Genomic DNA, 19,726 nt, shown 5'->3' with positions numbered 1-19,726 from the left:
CCACTTGCCATGGTCGGGGTTTTTCTTTAAAGTCCCATGCAAAGCAATGGGAAAAGTATGTTCCCACATAACTTCTGTGTTCCTGTCTGCTGTCCCATGTCTTTTTTCAACAGTACTATGAATACCTTGGCTGGTGGTGATATATGTTAGCACAACATGGCATCTTGGTTAACAACATCTGACCTTACATGAATTACATATGACCTTACATAACTGTCACCAAAGGAGCTGCGGTGGCTCCACGCGATTGCCACTGCACTGACAAGTGATTCACCTCTGCAGCTAGGGGTTCGGATCCCGCTCTCGGCTACCTGTGAATTGAGTTTGGTGGTCTCAGCCCCGCCCCTGGTGGGTGTGCTATGCGAGGTTGGGTTGGGAGGACCCCCTCACACCCGCCATTGCCAACCGGGGCATGGAGAAAGGTGGCAGATTGCCTCTGGGGGAGGCCTCCCAACTCCTGCAGGCCGGCTCCTCTCTCTTTCGAGTTCACGCACAAAATACACAATTTTTAAAAAAAAAAATAACTGTCAACAATAACTTACCTGGATGATATTTAGCCCGAAGACGTCTGACCTGATCCATTTGGCGCCTCTTCAGGTCAGACCACTTCTTCACAATTGCATTGTGGTCGTGTTGGCCGCCAAAGTCAGCGATTAGGGCGCTGACCACAGCCCTTTTCTCTGGCTGCCTCCGCAGCTTATCATATCCTGTTTCCAGGAACTTCTGCAAGATGAAGAACAAAGTATATTGTAATACTTCTGTTGACAGCCTTATGGATATATGACGTAAATGTATGCTATTCAACAATTGGAAGCATTCTCGCCTTATTAATCAATGACAGGGGTAACATGACAGATTTTATATCCTGCCATTTCGGTCGCCACCTTTTTTGCATAAATATAGCAGCCATTATCATTTGCATAATTATGAATATATTATTAACAACACAGGATACACGTATAGGGGAGATATGCGTTGCTAACTCTTTTCCCTGTCAGGAGCCTAACGCCCCGGGGGGTCAGAGACGGGACCTTTTCGGAGGGCCACTGACGTATGTACCCGTCGCAGTTTTTTGTGATGTCACTCTTTAGGTGTGTGCACATTTTTCACTGCATCCGGGTGGAGTTTTTGGGTTGTGTTTTGCACGCCACAGGCTTTTCAACAGGAAAAAAACAGCTGGAGGCAGAATGGTTGCAAAACACTACGGGTTTGTTACCTAACTCTGGGTTTCAAGACCAGTCCACCTCCAGCTGTTGCAAAACTACTACTCCCATCAGCCACGGTCTGTCAGTGCATGCTAAGAATTTTACTTTTGCTGCATCTAGGGTGCCACAGTTTAGAGACCCGTGCATAAAGGCCTGAAAAATGTGGGCCTGCAGAACTTACAATACTAGAAGTGCCAGCATTCCCAGGCATGCTGGAAGTTGTAGTTCTGCAACATCTAAAGGGCAATATGTATTCGAACGTCCTTGGGCCTTGAGGACACTGAAGTCAGGACGTTCGCATACGTCCTATGTCCAAAAAAATGTTAAATTCATTATGCTAAATAACAAGGAAAAGTGCCTAAATACACATTTGCCAACCAGGGTGTCTGCAGCTGTCCAGGCATGCTGGGACTTGTAGTTTTGTAAAAGCAGGAGACACATTTTTTGTGAAATACTAATATCTGATCATATATACTAACTTTTAAACTAGACTAAAATGCAGTTGAAGATAATGAAATAACAGTGGTCGAAATACTTACACAAATCAGCAAATTTTCCTCAGATACAGTGAAATTACTTCCAACCATCTTGCTCTGCGATTGCGTTGCGATCAAAAAGTTGGAAACTGGCAAGGGTCCAGGAAATGGTCGCGTGTTGTTCGCGTGTTGATTGCGCTGCTTGGACCGAGATGGGTCCATATGGCTTCGGCTGTATGGACCACAGTAACTCTTTTCCCTGTCAGGAGCCTAACGCCCCGGGGGGTCAGAGACGGGACCTTTTCGGAGGACCACTGACGTATGCAACCGTCGCAGTTTTTTGTGATGTCACTCTTTAGGTGTGTGCAAATTTTTCCTTGCACCGGGTGGAGTTTTTGGGTTGTGTTTTGCACGCCACAGGCTTTTCAACAGAAAATAACCAGCTGGAGGCAGAATGGTTGCAAAACACTACGGGTTTGTTACCTAACTCTGGGTTTCAAGACCAGTCCACCTCCAGCTGTTGCAAAACTACTACTCCCATCAGCCACGGTCTGTCAGTGCATGCTAAGAATTTTACTTTTGCTGCATCTAGGGTGCCACAGTTTAGAGACCCGTGCATAAAGGCCTGAAAAATGTGGGCCTGCAGAACTTACAATACTAGAAGTGCCAGCATTCCCAGGCATGCTGGAAGTTGTAGTTCTGCAACATCTAAAGGGCAATATGTATTCGAACGTCCTTGGGCCTTGAGGACACTGAAGTCAGGACGTTCGCATACGTCCTATGTCCAAAAAAATGTTAAATTCATTATGCTAAATAACAAGGAAAAGTGCCTAAATACACATTTGCCAACCAGGGTGTCTGCAGCTGTCCAGGCATGCTGGGACTTGTAGTTTTGTAAAAGCAGGAGACACATTTTTTGTGAAATACTAATATCTGATCATATATACTAACTTTTAAACTAGACTAAAATGCAGTTGAAGATGATGAAATAACAGTGGTCAAAATACTTACACAAATCAGCAACTTTTCCTCAGACTTAGTGAAATTGCTTCCAACCATGTTGCTGTGTGATTGCGCTGCGATCATAAGTTGGAAACTGGCAAGGCTCCAGGAAATGGTCGCGTGTTGTTCGCGCAATTGCGCATGCGCGATCGAAAAATCGCGATCGCAATATGTATTTTGGTTAAAATATCATACATATTCGATTTCAGAGTGCTGCTACAGCAGTTTTCGAAATATCTGCAATCAATTTCGCATTCGCATGTTGCGATATTTCGATAAAATATCAGGAATATTCTGAGCCAATCAGAGCGCTCCTCCAGCATATCTCGAAATTGCGCAATAAATATCGCATTCGCATGTTGCGATATTTCGATAAAATATCAGGAATATTCTGAGCCAATCAGAGCGCTCCTCCAGCATATCTCGAAATTGCGCAATAAATATCGCATTCGCATGTTGCGATATTTCGATAAAATATCACGAATATTCTGAGCCAATCAGAGCGCTCCTCCAGCATATCTCGAAATTCCGCAATAAATATCGCATTCGCATGTTGCGATATTTCGATAAAATATCACGAATATTCTGAGCCAATCAGAGCGCTCCTCCAGCATATCTCGAAATTCCGCAATAAATATCGCATTCGCATGTTGCGATATTTCGATAAAATATCACGAATATTCTAAGCCAATCAGAGCGCTCCTACCGCAGTTATCAAAAAATCGCAATTATTTTCGCATTCGCAATAGCGAAAAATCGCAATCAATTAATTTCGATAAAATATCACGAATATTCGAATTTAGCGAATATATCTCGAATATTCGAATATATATTCGAGATATATCGCGAAATCGAATATGGCATATTCTGCTCAACACTAATCACCACTGGAGAGAGATGGGAGAGATGGGTAAGCATTAGGAGGGCTGCTACACAGAGAAGGTTTAGAATGCATTTAAATAAAAAAACATCTGCCTTTACAACCACTTTAACTAGCGATTGAAATCCACTTTCCTGCATGGCATATCGATAAAAGGAGTTAGTGACTATAGACATATTTATCTTATCAGAAGAGATTGATCGGAAAATAAATCTATCTGTTATCAGCCACTAGAAGACAATTACTGTAGGTGGATTTTCCAAAGGCAAATAGACTGTGCACTTTGGCTTAAGCCCCATACACACGGTCAGACTTTTTTAGCCAGATTCAGGTACGTTTACGCCAGCATATCAGTAGATACGCCGTCGTAACTCTGAATCTACAACGGCGTTAATTTAAAAGTATTCTGGAAACCAGTTACGCTTAAATTAGGCTAAGATATGAGCGGCGTAAATCTCCTACGCCGTCGTATCTTAGGGTGCAATTTTCCCGCTGGCCGATAGGTGGCGCTTCCGTTGAGTTCGGCGTAGAATATGTAAATGACTAGATACGCCGATTCACGAATGTAAATGCGCCCCGCGCATTTTTTTTACGTTGTTTACGTATGGCTTTTTCCGGCGTAAAGTTATTCCAACAAATAGCTGGCCTAGTCAATGTTAAGTATGGCCGTCGTTCCCGCGTCGAAATTTGAAAATTTTACGTAGTTTGCGTAAGTCGTCCGTGAATGGGGCTGGACATAATTTACACTCACGTCGAAACCAATACGTCCTTGCGGCGTACTTTAAAGCAATGCACACTGGGATATGTACACGGACGGCGCATGCGCCGTTCGTAAAAAACGTCAATCACGTCGGGTCACCGAGCCAGATACAGCATTGTGAACAGTGGCCCGGATTCAGAGAGCAGTTACGACGGCAGTATGATTAATTATAAATAAGCTCTGGAGCAACTGGGCACTTATACCCCCTTGCTGCCCATGCCAATTTTCAGCTTTCATCGCTGTCACACTTTGAATGACAATTGCGCTGTCATGCTGTCCTGTACCCATATGAAAGCTGTATCATTTTTTTCACACAGATAGAGTTTTTTTTTTTGGTATTTAATCACCACTGTTTTATTTTAATTTTTGCTAAACAAATAGAAAAAGTCCGAAAATTTTGAAAGAAAAACGTTTTTATAGTAAATTATAACAATTTGCAAGCAGGTAATTTTTTTCGTTCATAGATGTGCGCTGATGAGGCTGCATTGATGGGCACTGATAGGTGGCACTGATGAGGCGGCACTGGTGGGCACTGATCAGAAGGCACTAATGGGGCTGCACTGATAGGTGGTGGCACTGATGGCTTAAACTGATGGGCACTGATAGGCAGCACTAAAGGGCACTGATAGGCAGCACTCAGGCCCCATACACACCATAGAATCCATCCGCAGATAAATCCCAGCAAATGGGTTTCAGCGGATAGATCCTATGGTGTGTACACTCCAGCGGATCTTTTTCCGCGGATATATCTCCCCTGGGATGGATTCCAGCAGATCGGATATTTGCTGACATGCAGAACATATCCATCTGCTGGAATCCATCCCAACGGATGGATCCGCTGGTCTGTATAGACTCACCGGATCCATCCGTCCGAAGGGATCCCCCGCATGCGTCGCAATGATTCGACGCATGCGTGGAATTCCTTATATGACAGCGTCGCGCACGTCGCCACGTCATAATCGCGGCGACGGCGCGACACGTCATCGCCAGAGGATTTCGGCGCGGATTTCAATGCGATGGTGAGTACACTCCATCGCATTAAAATCTGCTGAAATCCTTGAGAGGATTTATCCGCGGAAACGGTCCGCTGGACCGTATCCGCGGATAAATCCTCCCGTGTGTATGGAGCCTCATAGGTGGCACCGATAATGAGGCACTGATGGGCACTGATTGGTAATGATAGGTGGCACTGATCGGATGCCGATTGGCCTTTTCTCCGATCTGTGATTGGGAATACGAAAAAAAAAGCAAGCTCGATATGTGACACCTTAGAGGGGCGAGCTGAGCCCTAATCTTGCTGAAATTGGGTACCTTGTACCTTCTTTACTAACAATCGGGGAGTTTTAAAATAACTGTAACAAACACTTTTCTGGTGGCATGACCCTTTGGCCCTTTAACCACTTCAATACTGGCCACTTTCACCCCATTTCGTGCCCAGACCAATTTTCAGCTTTCAGTGCTGTCTTACTTTAAATGACAATTGCTCGGTCACACTGTTCCCATATGAATTTTTTTTTATAATTTTTCACACAAATAAAGCTTTCATTTGGTGGCAAAAAAGCAAAACAAAACATAAAACAAATATTTGAAAAAATAGCATTTTTCTTTGTGACTGTTAAAAATGTTGCAATAAATTATCTTTCTTCATAAATTGTGGGCCAACATGTATTCCTGCTACATTTCTTTTCATTCTATATTATTTGGTCTGTAGGGAAGTTCTACAGTCCACAAATCCTGATGTACTGACGGCCTAATCTAATCTAATTTCTGAGGACTAAGAATGCCAGGACAGTAAAATTCCTCCAAGGTAGACAGTCCAATGTATTTAGAAGAGGTATGGTGAGTTTTTTTGAAGTTGTGCATTTTTGTCATAATTTTTTTGAAAATGATCAGGGATCAGGGACTGGGCGACGGTATATATACATATATACAGATTTTTTTTTAGAATTTGTATATGTTAGTTATATATATATAACTATTTCACTCTCACAATCACCGGGGTAAAAGAAGAAGATGAGGCCACTTATTACTGTATGCAGACATATACTGCACCTAAAACATACACAGTGATACAGAGCCGTGCAAGAACCTCCTTCCTCTTTTTGCACCTTTTCTTATAAAGATAACTACATAATGAATGTATTGCTAGGATTATGGGCTCTTCGGCCCGGATTCACATACATCGGCGCATATTTATGCCGCCGTAGCGTATCTTCTTTACGCTACGCCGACGCAGCGCAGAGAGGCAAGCCCCGAATTCACAAAGCACTTGCCACCAAATCTGTGCTGGGTTTCTTAGGCCCTGTACACACGAGCAGACATGTCCGATGAAAACGGTCCGCGGACCGTTTTCATCGGACATGTCTGCTGGGAGCTTTTGGTCTGATGTGTGTACACACCATCAGACCAAAATCCCCGCGGACAGAGAACGCGGTGACGTAGAAGACACCGACGTTCTCTAACGCGAGTTCAATGCTTCCACGCATGCGTCGAATCAATTCGACGCATGCGCGTGATTTCGGGCCGCTGGTTATACGTCATAACCAGCGGACATGTCCGATGAGTCGTACTAACCATCGGACATGTCCGACGGACATGTTTCCAGCGGACAAGTTTCTTAACATGCTAAGAAACTTTTATTCGCTGGAAACCTGTCCGCTAGGCCGGAAAACTGTCCGCTAGGCCCCACACACAGTCGGACATGTCCGCGGAAACTGGTCCGCGGACCAGTTTCAGCGGACATGTTCGGTCGTGTGTACAAGTCCTCGTAAGTTGAAGTGGGCGTGAGCCATGCAAATGAGGTGTGAGCGCCATAAAGATACGAATAACAAACGGTGCATGCGCCGTCCCGTGGATGCATCCCAGTGCGCATGCTCAGAATCACGTCGGAATTACTCCCTAAGATACGACGGATCACTGCCTACGACGTTAACGTAACCTACGCCTAGTCATATTCACGTACAACGTAAACGACATAAGATACAACGGCTTGTGTTCCCTGGTCCATACCTTTGCATGGGTTGCGCCTCATCTATGGGGAATAACTTTACGCCGGACGTAAGACTTAGGCAAACCGCGTATATTATGCGCCGGGCGCAAGTACGTTCGTGAATCGACGTATCTCCCTCATTTCCATATTTGAATAGGAAAACAATGCGAGCGCCACCTACGTCCGGCGTAAATATGCGCCCACGATACGCCGGTGTAGGAAAGTTACGTCGGTCGGATGAAGCCTATTTTCAGGCGTATCTTGGTTTCAGAGTCCGGCGCATAGATACGACGGCGCATATTTACACTTACGCAGCGTATCTCGAGATAAGTCGGCGGAAGTGCTTTGTGAATCCGGGCCTTCATGTCTATTTCCAGTGACAGATATATAACTTCCTTTACAATCGATGTAGGTGCAATTTTAATCATATTCAATCAAACAGAGTTGATCGGTGGCCAGGGCAGAAAATTATTGATTATTTTTCACTGACAGTTTTCAGATACTTTGTTCATGACAGAGGTGCAACTGGAAACTTCAGGGCCCTGGTGCAAGAAACTACGAAGGGCCCGACTGGGGACTTTTACTCCAATTGTGGGACCTTTTATTAGGGTCCCGCAGTGGGCCACTTTCCTGCCATCTTGGGGTGCCCCCACAGTGGCGGAACACCAGAGCCCAGTTGTAAATCAAGCCCTGTACACACGGGCCAGAATCTCGTCAAGAAAAAAACTTGTGAAGGGGGCGTGGCTTGTGCGCGACTGGGATGGCCGCCTAAGTGAACAGCTCCTTCAGATAGCCGGGTTTGACGGCAAAAAGATCAATTAGATCGCGACTAACGGAGGGAAAAAAGAGTACCGGTGTGTACATGAAGATGGACCCGATGTCGCAGCGAAAGAGGAAGGACCAAAAACAAAACAAAAAGCTGGTAAACTTTGTTGAACCTTCCGGAGCTGTGGGAGACGTGTCACATCATGGCGGAGGTAATGACGCACTTACAATACATTCGCATTACACCGATCTGCCTGACACTGACCCCAAACATCAGATCTCAGAATCGCAACAAGATGAATCCCCTGATTCCCACTTACTAAGTCCTTCTTCCCAAAGCCCTGCTAAGGCGAAGAGAAGGGTTGGTGACGCAATACAATATCCAATGACAGGTGTCAATCAATTCATAACAGGCCCCAATACTGCGTCATCAATTAATAATTATCCTACATCTGCAACACCAGTTATGGACACCACAATGAAAGAGATGCTTATATCACTGCAATCATCTTTAATGTCAAACATATCAGCCATGATGACTAATGTTTCTATGGAAGTGAAAGAATTAAATGACAGAGTGAACGCTGTTGAAAACAAAATGGAGACCCAATCTGGAACTGTTAATGACATAGTGGAAAATTGCAAAGAACGAATGGAAGAGAGCATGTGGATTAGGACAAAACTCGCAGACCTGGAGGACAGATCACGCCGAGAGAACGTAAAATTGAGAGGTGTCCCAGAGTCTATCATCTCGTCTGATCTCCCTAAATATGCTGACAACCTGATACTTGCATTGCTTCCTGACCTACCGCAAATTGAACGCATGATAGACAGAATTCACAGAATACCTAAACCCAGACATTTAGATCCATCTGTTCCGAGGGACATACTAATGAAAGTCCATTTTTTCACTACAAAAGAAAGAATGCTTGCCAAAGCCAGAATGTTAAAGATACTTCCAGAACCTTACAAAGATGTTCACATTTATGCTGACCTCTCGCAACATACTCTATCTCTAAGGAGGCAACTAAAGTTTATTACAAAAACTCTTTATGACCACAAAATACAATATAAGTGGAAACATCCGGCAACATTGTTCATAACTAAAGATGGAACGACTACTATTATATCTACACAACAAGAAGGACTGAGACTTTTACACTCATGGGGAATTGTTCCCATAATTTCTCCTACGGAACAAAGAAGCAATGAAGAAACAAGACAATCAGCAACATAAGTGAAGGATATATTCTACCGACAGGGACTGGATTCATAAACAGACAGATTGGTTTTTATATCTGTTTTTTTTTTCTTTTTTCCTCCCTTCCTTCATTTACTATCTACTTTTGGCTATCTACAAATACCCCATGGTGTCTGATGAGTTTTTCTTTTCCTTATCAGACAGGACCTTTCTGAACAATTCCCCCTCACTGAGTCGGAGAGAATATCGACCACTATAGGATCTGTTAAGATTACTATCTTGATAGTTGCCTATAATTATTCATTTTTTGTTTGATTAGTAATTTTTGTTTTTATTTATTTATTTATTTATTTATTTATTTATTTAGCTTTCTTTCTTTTTATTTATCTGTTTGTTTATTTATTCGTTCTTATACATTTGTTTTATTTATAATCACTAATTAATTTGATTTGTTTACTTTATTTTGTTTTAATCAGTTTTATTTTAGTTATTAATTTATTAGTTTAAATTATACTATATTTATTTTATTTATTCTTTTTAACTATTTATTAATTTATGTATTGCTTATCTATTTATTTATTGATTTAATTTTATCTATTTATTTTTATTTATTTTTCAAGCAAATACTCATCTACCATATCGGTGTAAGATTCTTATTTTGTTTAAAGTATTCATACCATCAAATTTTGATCGTCCTTGTCTCTACAAAATAAACCCTTCGTTTGTAAGTATTTATTGTTTGAGATCTGACTAATACCAACATGTCCATACATTTTTTATCTATAAATGCTAATGGCCTTAACCACCCAGCAAAAAGATCCTCATTATGGAAAACTGCGATGTCAGGTGGTTATGATATTATTTGTGTCCAAGAGACTCATTTTGCTCTAGACAAGGTACCATGTAAACATCATAATTTCCCTAACATTTTTAGAGCGGATTATAAATGTAAACAAAGAGGAGTGTTAGTAGCCATCAAGGACACAGTGACATTTAATATGCTACACTCATTTACAGACCCTAATGGCAGGTTCATTATAATAGTTTGTACATTGAATAACGTAACATACACTATTGTAAATATATATGCACCAAATACTAAGCAAGTGCAATTTTTTAAGAAAGTTTTAAAGAATCTAAAAGAAATACAACAAGGACAACTCTTGATATGTGGTGATTTCAATATGGTTCCAGACGCACTTATAGACTCCTCTTCTGGTACTAAAAGATTTGTTTCCCCACTATCAAAATTTCTATTGGATAATGAATTATATGACATTTGGAGATGTTATCATGCGGCGGAGAGAGATTTCACCTTTCACTCTCCTCGCCATAACACATATTCACGCATAGACCTATTTATATCTGATAAATGGCTACTCCAAAACATATCTGAATCTCATATACATGATGTTGCCTGGTCGGATCACGCCCCTATTAGTATTAAAGTAAGAAATTCAAATTCCCAGAAGGGAGCATACTTATGGCGCATGAATAACTTTCTACTACAACAACAAGAAAATATAGACTATATTCAACAAAAAAATTAAAGAGTTTTTCTTAAATAATGAGGGATCTGTATCCGACCCGACGACATTATGGAACGCACACAAATCGTATATTAGGGGTATTTTCATACAACTAGGTTCGAGGGCCAAGAAAAAGAGAAACAAAAAATTCGACGAAATAACTGAAAAATTGAAATCTTTAGATACAGTAGGTGTTTGTGATATTGTGTTTTTAGCACGACAGCATCGCGCTGATTCTCGGCGACATGGTGCCGAGATCTCGCCAACATCTCGCACTCACTGGAATAGTGACAGCACATCCCAGCAAGCGCGTCATAGAAGCGACGGGAGATCCGACTTGGATTCCCGCCAATTCTACACGTGTGCAGCGTTTGTTATGAATCCTGAGGGGGAAGTCCCCGCCGGATTTTAAATAAAAATCCGGCATGGGTTCCCCCCTCAGGAGCATACCGGGCCCTTAGGTCTGTTATGGGTTGTAAGGAAAGCCCCCCTACGCCAAAAAAAAACGGCGTAGGAGGTCCCCCTACAATCCATACCATACCCGTATCCAAAGCACGCTACCCGGCCGGCCAGGAAGGGAGTGGGGATGAGCGGGCGCCCCCCCTCCTGAGCCGTACCAGGCTGCATGCCCTCAACATGGGGGGGTTGGGTGCTCTGGGGCAGGGGGGCGCACTGCGGCCCCCCCACCTCAGAGCACCCTGTCCCCATGTTGATGAGGACAGGGCCCCTTCCCGACAACTCTGGCCGTTGGTTGTCGGGGTATGCGGGCGGGAGGCTTATCGGAATCTGGGAGCCCCCTTTAATAAGGGGACCCCCAGATACCGGCCCCCCACCCTAAGTGAATGGATATGGGGTACATCGTACCCCTAACCATTCACCTGTAGGAAAAATGTCAAAGTTAATAAACACACCACACATGGGTTTTTAAAATAATTTATTTTTCTGCTCCGGAGGCTCCCCCTGTCTTCTTTATTAGCTCTTTTACCAGGGGGAGCTTCTTCTTTGACGTCTTCTGGTGGGTGGGGGCCGCCGTCTGGTTCTCTTCCACCGCCGGGGGGGTCGCTTTTAAAAAAGCCCCCACCCCCCGGCGGGTTTCCTCCGGCTTCTCCGGCGGGGGGGCTTCTTCTTCCGCTATCCCGACGGGTCTTCTCCGCTATCCGGGGGGTCTTCTCAACTCTCCGGGGGTCTCCTTCTATGTTCGCCGCTCTCCGCTGTTGACTCGGCGCACCCCGGTTCTTCCTCTCGCTGTCTGGTGCCTTCTTCTTCCGTGCTGTACGTCTTCTTCTCCTTCCGTGCTGTGAGTTCTTCTTCCGTGCTGTGACGTCATGTTCTTCACTTCTCTTCTTCTCCCGATGTTGACACGTCGCCTTTCCTCGCTGCAATGACGGGTGCGCGGCTTGCATCGGATTTATATAGACCTCACAATCCCATCATGCTCTGGTACCTACCCATGTGATACCTACCCACGTGGGTAGGTATCACATGGGTAGGTACGGAGCATGATGGGACTGTGAGGCCTATATAGGTCCGATGCAAGCCGCGCATCCGTCATTTCAGCGAGAAGAGCCGGCGTGTCAACATCTGGAGAAGAGAAGAAGATGACGTCACAGCCCGGAAGAAGAAGAATACGTCACAGCATGGAAGAAGAAGATAGACGTTCAGCGCTGAAGGAGAAGGCACCGGACAGCTGGAGGAAGAACCGGGGTGCGCCGAGTCAACAGCGGAGAGCAGCGAACATAGCAGAAGACCCCCGGAGAGTGAAGAAGACCCCCCGGATGGCCGAAGAAGACCCCCCGGATAGCGGAAGAAGAAGCACACCACCCCCCGCCGAAGACGTCGCTTTATAAAAGCGACCCCCCTCGGCGGTGGAAGAGAACCGGACGGCGGCGAAGAGCGGCCCCCACCCGAAGACGTCAAAGAAGAAGCCCCCCCTGGTAAACAGAGCTAAAGAAGACAGGGGGCGGCCTCCGGAGCAGACTAATAAATTATTTTAAAAACTCTTGTGTTGTGTTTATTGACTTTAACATTTTTCCTCCAGGTGAATGGGTAGGGGTACGATGTACCCCATATCCATTCACTTAGGGTGGGGGGCCGGTATCTGGGAGCCCCCTTATTAAAGGGGGCTCCCAGATTCCGATAAGCCTCCCGCCCGCATACCCCGACAACCAACGGCCAGGGTTGTCGGGAAGGGGCCCTGTCCTCATCAACATGGGGACAGGGTGCTCTGGGGTGGGGGGCCCCGCAGTGCGCCCCCCTGCCCCAGAGCACCCAACCCCCCCATGTTGAGGGCATGCAGCCTGGTACGGCTCAGGAGGGGGGGGGGGCGCTCGCTCGTCCCCACTCCTTTCCTGGCCGGCCGGGTATCGTGCTTTGGATACGGGTCTGGTATGGATTGTAGGGGGACCCCCTACGCCGTTTTTTCGGCGTAGGGGGGGGCTCTCCTTACAACCCATAACAGACCTAAGGGCCCGGTATGCTCCTGAGGGGGAACCCATGCCGGATTTTTATTTAAAATCCGGCGGGGACTTCCCCCTCAGGATTCATAACAAACGCCGCACACGTGTAGAATTGGCGGGAATCCAAGTTGGATCTCCCGTCGCTTCTATGACGGCTTTGTCTCTATCGCGGCAAGCCAGCTCGGCGCTGGCTCCCGCGATGGGGCTCGTAGGTGCTCAATCTCGCTGAGAAAGGGAGCGAGATTGACACAATATCGCGTGCACCTACTGTACACTAAATAATAGTAGACCCTCTCCATCACTCCAAGCAAATATTTTTAAATTGAGACATGAATTACGCTCCATGCTTATAGACTCATATGATGTTAAACTCAGGAGACTGAAAGCAAACTCATATGCAACCAATAATAAAGCTGGTAAGATGTTAGCCAACAGAATTAAAGGATACAGGACTAAAACTAAGATTCCCCACCTATATGACCCTACCACTCAGACCAAAATAGTACATCCACAGAAGATTGCTGACGAATTTGGTTTATTCTATGACAATCTTTATAACCTTAATGGGGATAGCAATACTCATCAACCTTCTGTCGATGAAATCCAATCATTTCTTTCCTGAATTAGTCTACCCAAACTTTCAGATAGTGATCTAAAAATACTTAATGCTCCCTTTATTGACATGGAACTAATTCAAACCATTGACTCCCTTCCTAAAGCGAAAGCACCTGGCCCGGACGGTTTCACTAGTGAATATATTAAATTATATAAAAAATTGCTAGTTCCTCATATGAAAAATATTTACAACTATTCAGCCTCAATTTCTAAATTTCCGAGGGAAATGCTATCTGCAATAATATTGACTCTTCCCAAACCTGGTAAAGACCCAACCTCCCCTCCAAATTTCCGTCCTATTTCCCTACTCAACATTGATATAAAAATCTTTGCCAAAACAATATCGAATAGACTCATGAATTTGATCCCTAAATTAGTACATTTAGATCAAACAGGGTTCACCAAGGGACGGCAAGCTTCTGATGCAACCAGACGTTTAGTAAACATAATCCACAATATAAATATAACAGGAACGCCTTCTCTGCTCCTGTCCTTGGATGCAGAGAAGGCGTTCGATAGAATTAATTGGACCTATTTATCCCTAACTCTCCGGAAGTTCGGATTTGAGGGTTTTATTTTAGACTCCATTCTAGCTCTTTACTCCTCAACAAATGCAAAAGTCCTAGCATCTAATTTTCTATCCAAAAGCTTTTCCATATCTAACGGGACTAGACAAGGATGCCCTTTGTCCCCCCTACTATTCAACCTTTTAATGGAACCACTAGCTGAACATGTGAGATCTAACCCAAACATTTCGGGAGTGACTATAGGAGAGCAAACACACAAAATTAGCCTATTTGCTGATGATGTAATAATGATGTTAACTTGTCCATCTACCTCCCTGACAGAAATACAAAAATTACTACTCTGGTTTAGCAAAATATCATTTTACAAAGTGAACACGTCCAAATCTTCAATTCTAGACATGAATATAGACACTGTTAATAGTGCTATACTACAACATACCTTCCCGTACGCTTGGGCAGATTCCGAAATTCCATATTTAGGTATCCAATTGACTAAAAATACCAAAACCCTATTTACAAAAAAACATTTACCACTAAAAAAGAAATTACAATTGGATCTGACTGAGTTGGGAAAACATGAACTATCATGGTGGGGCAGATTGTCAGCTTTTAAGATGATACATTTGCCTCAGGTGTTATACTTATTTAGATGTATTCCCATCCCTATACCGGCTAGCTTTTTCAAATCCCTTCAAGCTCTTCTTTCTAAATTCATATGGCAAGGGAAAAAATCTAGGTGCGCACACCACAAGCTTATAAAACACAGACTATGCGGAGGTGTAGGTTATGTAGATTTCCAGGATTATTATCACAGTTCCATTTTAACCCAACTGAAAGAATGGTTTCAGTCCTCTCCAACGAAGTCCTGGGGATCTATTGAGTCCTCATATTGTTTGCAAAGACCGACTAAAAATTGGCTTTTTGGAGCACAAATAGGCTTAAAAATTCCCTCACATCTACCACCTACGATGAAAATTTCCATTTCAACATGGCTGAAATTCTTGAAATATACGGAAAACTCCTTCCCAAGAATTTTAGTGGATGTTCCATTGAGGATCCTAGGATTAGTTACATCTATAGAAACCCTTGATGTATGGTATTCTCATGGGATTAAACAAGTTCAGGATCTATTCGACCGAAATGGGATTAAATCATTTGATACTATTAAATCTGAGTTTACCCTACCTCAAACACACCAAATTCAATATAAAAAGATTCTACATTGCTTAAAAAACTTTGATTCTAAAAATATACATATCTACACACGAGCTTGGATGTTTTTCACTTCCAAGGATAAGCAAGACAAGGGAATTTCATTTTTCTATAATATAATACAAGGAAAAAGAGAATTTACTAAATCGGCTTCACATATACAATGGGAAAGTGATCTAGGTCTTTCTTATACATGTGACCAATGGAGATCGGCATGTGTTATAAATCAAACAGTCTCCAGATGCGCTTCCTTATGGGAATTGACGGTTAAAATTAACTTGAGATGGTACTACACACCTAGTGTGTTATCTAAATTTGGTGCACAACACTCTGATAAATGTTGGAGGGCTTGTGGTAAAAGAGGAGATCTACTTCACATTTTGTGGAATTGTCCCAAACTAAAGGAATACTGGAAAAATATCTTCAATATATTAACAAGTATGGCTAATACTAATATAGAACCTAATCCAGCATTAGCGTTATTGTCCTTGGGAGTAGATAATATTCAGATCACCAAAAGAAATTCGATAGTCAACCTACTCCTAGCAGCCAGGCTCTCAATCACCAGGAGATTGAAGGACCCTTGCCCTCCATCGGTGATTGAAGCCATCGACACTACAAATCTTCATATGACATACGAAAGGTTATGGGCTTTGTCCCAAAATAACTTACACAAATTTGATGCTTCATGGGCTCCATGGAAAAAATGGATTAATCAAAATGTTTAATTGACTGCCTAGAGTTCGAACTCTGTAATCCTCTAATTCAATGTTTTTCTTTTTAGTGACTAATATTCTATGAGGTCCATATAGGTACCCATCAATTATTTAGGCCTCTCTAATATTGATCTTCAACATAGTTGTAGTAACCTAACTTGTAATGAATCTAGTAAAAAAGTATACTGTTTTGTTAATCTTCTATTAGGTGATTCCCTTTCAGATAAGAAAATAACTTTCAAATGTTTACTTATATGATGTAATCGTAGTGTTACTCTATGGTGTATAAAATTATATAAACCATTGTTGGAAACTTACACGTTTAATATATATGTATATGATACTTGATATACCAATAAAAACTATTGAAACAAAGAAAAAAACTTGTCAAGAAAGAATCTCTTGCCGCCTGAGCATACAGACACTCCATTCAAAAGAACCGCCATTCTTTTGAATGGCAAGAACGCAGTGACGTCATTGCGTACGACGAGCATTCGCTCGTCACATTCAATGCCGTCTCCGCCATCTTGCTGCACCCTACTTATGCCTAGGAAGCTACCACGCATGCTACCATGCATGCGTCAAAGTAATTTTGAGCATGCACAGGTTTCCACAGCGACAGGTAAGTATACACACTCTCGGGTTTCTCGGCAGGAAAACACTGCAGAGAATCATGACGAAAAAATAGAGAGCAGGTTCTCTATTTTTCTCGTCGAGATTTTGGGCAGTTTTCTTGACGAGAAACCTGAAAGCTCTTGCTGGTTCTTGCCGAGTACACCGTGCGTGTGTACGAGGCTTGAGACTTTTGCAGCCCTGGTAGTTCTGCCACTGGTGTATTTTTTTTTTTACAAATGTATTTTTTATTACTTTTTTATTACATTTTTTTAGAACCCCCATTGTGTGGCTTTGGTGGAATATCAGTGGTCTGAATAGACCCCTGATGTCTCACTTTTAAAACAGAGAAAGGGACAGATTCATCAGTTCAATAGCTTCCCGTTCATTCTTAAACTGAAGCATAGAAAACAAGTTGCAATGCAAAATCGCACTGGAAATCACACAACTTTGGGGTCACAGCATTGTGGACCAAGCCTAAAAGAAATGCAAACAGTCAATATTATTATCACTGTATATTATTATTATTATTATTATTATTATTATTATTATTATTATTATTATTTGAGCTTTCTTTTGGTGGCATTTAATTGCCACTGAGTTTTTAATCTTTTGCTAAATAGATGAAAAAAGACCGAAAATTTGGAAAAAATATGTTTTTTTCTTTGTTTCTGTTAATAAATAAATAATCTTTCTTCAGAAATTTAGGCCAACATGTATTCTGCTACATTTCTTTGGTGAAAATAACCCAAATCAGTGTATAATATTTAGTCTGTAGGAAAGTTCATCAGTCCTGATGTACTGACAGCTATGTAATTTTTTGAGGCCCAAAAATGACAGTCCAAGGTATTTAGTAAGAGGCATGGCAAGATTTTTGAAGTTGTAATTTTTTGTAAATTTTTTGGGGACATTTAAGAAAAAAAAACCTGATTACTTGCCTAGAGTAGTAAAGTGTTACTATGCTAACACCGTATTTCTCTGGTCACAGGGGTAAAAAAAAAAAAATCTTAATTTTTTTGTTAAGTAATAAAGAGACATTTTTTTTTTACATACTGTCACCAGTGCAGTACAGCGCCATCATATAAATGGTGTGGTGGTGATCATAATTCCCTGTTACCAGAGCAATACGGTGTTAGCATAGTAACACTTTACTACTCTAGGGAAGTAATCAGGGTTTCTTTTTTTCTTTTCACATTATGTTTGCTTATACCAGTAAAATATTTTTACTGAATGAAACTGATAAATCCAGTATGTATTGTTGTGATTGGCCACAGCTAACTACATGGTACAGATGGGCTGTGATTGGCCCTGTCTGTACCATGTGATCACAGCTAGCAACACAATATTACAGAATAAATGGCATGAAAGGAAGCCATCTATTGTTTACAATTGTCATGTGATGTGCTGTGTTTGGTCACAGTGATCACATGGTACCGGCAGTGGGCTTGTGTGGTGATCAGTCATCGGCTGATAACAGATCCACCCAGAATGAGGAAAGTCCCGCCCGGCCGTCCTAGTACAATAGGATGGACGGGAACTGGTTAAAATGGTTTCCATCAGATTGAAAAATCTCTGCTGCCCCTTTTGATAGTTACGTGCGGAAGATTGAGGTAGTTCTTGATAGAGGCACTTTTACAAAGTGGCACTATAACTGCACCAAATCTAAAAATAATTACCGTATTTTTCGCTCCATAAGATGCACTTTATTTCTGCCGAGCGGCACGCTGTCGTCACCCAAACAAGCTCCAAACTTACCCCAGCGGACGGGTGTCCATGAATTTGTGTTTCCGGCCAGCACATCAGATTTAAGGCGATCTTTTTACTGCATTTCTGTAAGTGCATTACTTTTTAAAAATAAATCCTTTTAACCATTTAATACACTATGTGGAGCCTCTATCATTGTTTTTTCATGGTGGATATTTCTGTCATCACTTGTGAATGAGACCCAATTGAACCACATACTCACAGGTTTTTTGATGACATCTTCGTCAACAATTTATGGGCTTTTTAGTTACAGTTTATGAATTTAATTTAATTCATATTTTCATATGTACTTGCTTTGCTTAATTTGATTCCTAGCTTTGGTTCACATATGTTTTGTAATTAAATGTATATACTGTTGGTTTCACTTTAACAATGCTTATTAACACTGATGGGTGTTGAGATAGCCATCTAGTGCCCTCTAGTGGCTACCCACTCCCATCACACGATATATATATATATATATATATATTCTTAAACAGCTTTATATAGCACTATATCACTAGTATCTAGTAAATATCGTTTGATGCTTTTTATAGTTTCCTGTTTAGAGTTAGCGCGATTTATTTATTTCTAGCAGGTACAATATGTTCCCCCACTCTTTTTACGGCACATACGCTGCTCCCCGGCGGCCCCTCCTCTCTTCTTGTTTATCCCCATTTGCTTGTGACATCATCTGGGATGGACGAGAAGAGAGGAGGGGCCACCGGGGAGCCGAGTGAGTGCCGTAACAGGAGAGAGAACATATTACACACACTTCCTAGGCTACTCTGCATGCTGGCTGGTAAACGATGTGCACCATAATGTGCCCTGTGCCCTAATGTGCTATGTGCCCTGATGTGCTATGTGCCTGTGTCCTGATGTGCCCTGTGCACCGTGTCCTAATGTGCCCTGTGCCCTGATGTGCCTGTGTCCTGATGTGCCCTGATGTGCCTGTGCCCTGATGTACTATGTTCCCTGTTGTGCTATGTGCCCCATGCCCAGATGTGCCATGTGCCCTGATGTGCCATGTACCCTGAT

Source organism: Rana temporaria, chromosome 1, assembly GCF_905171775.1.
Source record: "Rana temporaria chromosome 1, aRanTem1.1, whole genome shotgun sequence".
NCBI classification, from domain to species: Eukaryota; Metazoa; Chordata; class Amphibia; order Anura; family Ranidae; genus Rana; species Rana temporaria.
This window is presented reverse-complemented; position numbering follows the sequence as displayed.